Here is a 3,102-nt window from a genome sequence, read left to right as displayed (position 1 = left end):
TGAGAAGAACAGAAGTACTAACTTAGATGCTGGAAAAAGGTTAGCCACGTAAGTATGTTAGCTGTGTTAAACAGAAAAGTTTAGCTTATTTAGTATCAAACTGGTAACCTTGGCAGTTTGTTACTTTCCGTAATAAAGACCTGACCAATTCATTTTGTTTAATTCAATGAATACAATACCAAATTTTCCCATTTCTATCTTTCTACAAATCCATTATTAACACTTAACTGTCCTCAACACTGATGTGCTGTGATAAGCAATGTTCTTTGCTAGACACAGAAAAGACCCACTACACTCAATGTTCATCATCATGTGCCTTCAAGGAAGTGACCATGATATGAAATCTCCTAGTTAAACAAAACCAGATTCGAAACGTGATTTCACATTTTTAAGTTTTAATAATATCTAGGGAAGTTACTTCATAACAAGAAATATAGCATAGAACAGATTGCATATGCCTAGTCAAAATAAACAACTCCATAATTAATTTACTTCACAGAAACAGCTTTCCTTTGCTGTTAACATGGAGTTCTTTATCTTAATTTGTCTTGCTTGAAGAAAGGTTTTATAGCTTCCTCATTATCATTGTTTATTTGAGACTATTGTAAAGAAGATCTCATTTTTTAATTTTGATTTTGCAGTTTCTAGTGGCCTTCATGTAATCATCTTAAAATGCTTTTTGTAACATGTTTGGTATAAATAATCTAGTTCTTTAAAAGAAATTCCCTCCAGCATCGAAATATACATTCTGAATTGGTAACAGTTGCTGTACTGGCCACACTGTGATAACAGCTTTAATCACTTTCCTCAGGGTCTTATCTTGGACCATAATTTTGGTGATCATTGCCAGACTTGGATTTACTGGATGGAACTAAAACTGTATCCATTATGTGGCTTATATTCTCTACCCATCATCTGTGCTCCTCCTGGAGAAACATTATTCTGTAGGTTTTCATGTTTCTTCTGAGATCATGTAGCATTATTGAACTCATATGAAATGTACAGCATTTAGTTCTGCTTTGCTGTGCTGCACTATGTTATTAAGGATTTGTCTGTTGCCACAAAGATTCTCCGAGGTATAAATTCAGATGTCAGATAAAGTATGTGTATTAAAAAAGTACATTTTCCATAGTAAAAGGAATAAGATACATATATTACAATTGCAACAAGGCTGAGGGAACTGGGGTTGTTTAGTCTGGAGAAGAGGAGGCTCAGGGGAGACCTTATTGCTCTCTACAACTACCTGAAAGGAAGTGGTGGGGAGCTGGAGGTCAGCCTCTTCTCACAGGTAACTAGTGATAGGACTAGAGGGAATGGCCTCAAGTTGCGTCAGGGGAAGTTCAGGTTGGAAATTAGGAGACATTTCTTCTCAGAAAGAGTAGTCAGGCATTGTAACAAGTTGCCCAGGGAGGTGGTGGAGTCACCGTCCCTGGGGGTGTTCAAGGAAAGGTTGGATGTGGTGCTTAGGGACATGGTTCAGTGGGTGACATTGGCAGTAGGGTGATGGTTGGACCAGATGATCTTGGAGGTCTTTTCCAACCTTTATGATTCTATGATTCTATGAATGACCACAAATAAAGACATGGGTCTGCCGGTATCACTCTTAACTTAAACAAATGCCTCTTTGTTCATTGTTTCAATATTCCTGTATTTACTTTTATTATTTTATTTTTTTTAAGTTCAGAAAGAATATACTGTGGCCTTGCATTGTTTTGAGTGCATTGTTTTGAGTTTGTTAGTACCCTGAAAAACATTTCTGAAACACATTCTTTTTAGCCTGTTTTCTTAAGAATATGAAGTTGTGCCCATGTTGCTTCTGTCAGCAGATGTACATTTATATTTTGTCCAACAAAACTATCTTCAGTCAAACGCAATAAAGGAGTAGAAGTTTCATGAATATTGTGTTTGTTGAAAACAGATAAACTGTTATAACACATGTCCTGCTATTGCAATGCACCAGGGGAAAGACTAGACATTTACTTATCCCCTATTAGATGTCAGAGAATCCCTATAGATGTAAAACATCACAAATTTTCCAACAAATATATTAAATAAAATCTCTGCTGCATATTTATTTGCTATCATAGTATCTTAGCATTTTCAAAAATAATTTGTCCCATTACTCCAATTTGTTAAGCGTATCCCATATGTAAAGGACATTTTTAAATTGTAATACAGACAGCTGCTTTGGAAGCTGTATTCATGATGATCTTTCTCTAACAGTTTGTCACTCAAGAAATCTTCTGTTCTTTCAGAAATCAGAGAGGGTTGGAAAATTAGCCCCTCATCTCTACTCTACCTGAAGGATATATATATTTTTAAATCTACTTCAGTTATTTTTATCCTTTCCCTCTCTACAGGGTGCATCATCTTGAAAACATCATAAGGATTTGTTGTTGTTGTTTTTATTTTAAATAGCTTATTTCTGTGGAACGATTACTTCCCCCCCTCCCCCCCCCCATCTATCTGATTATTTAGTCATATACACATTCAGTTACTTTCTGTACAAGAGACAATCCAGCACTACATTCCCTGGAATTATCTATTCGCTTTCTCTATTAACAGCTTTTATTTTAGGGTTACTAACAATGTTTCTGGCAGTGACTGCAGGAGAGTGTCCAATTTAGACAAAACAATGCCCAGCCTGTTTTCATCTTGATGTTCTCTTTCCTTTTCTGTTGCAGCTCTCAGCCAGTTCTCCCCAAAGGAGGAAATTCTTCTGCACAGGGAGTTCTGTTATCACTGTCTTTGTTTACACTGTGCATACTGTTGCTGCCTTCAAAACTTTGGAAAGCAATGTACTCATGTGCATATTTATGGAGGGTGGGTTGTGGTTTGTTGTGGTTTTTTGTTTTGTTTTGTTTTGTTTTGTGTTTTCTTGCTAGAATTGATTGTCACACTGTAAGTAGCTGTGTGTACTGTTTTCTGACTTTGAGTTCAGATTTAGCTACTGCCTCCAGCTCTTTTTCACATGATATTCAGAATCTCAGTGATAAACAGACTGATTCTGGCTGCTCACAGGCCCTAGGATGGCCTGAGAGACTTTTCATTGCTTGACAAAGTCTAATCACTAATTCTGTATCTAACAGAATTGTCCTTCTT

This window comes from Cygnus olor, chromosome 2 (assembly GCF_009769625.2).
Source record: "Cygnus olor isolate bCygOlo1 chromosome 2, bCygOlo1.pri.v2, whole genome shotgun sequence".
In the NCBI taxonomy this organism is placed as follows: Eukaryota; Metazoa; Chordata; class Aves; order Anseriformes; family Anatidae; genus Cygnus; species Cygnus olor.
The sequence above is the reverse complement of the archived record's forward strand: the minus strand, read 5'-3'. Positions refer to the sequence as shown.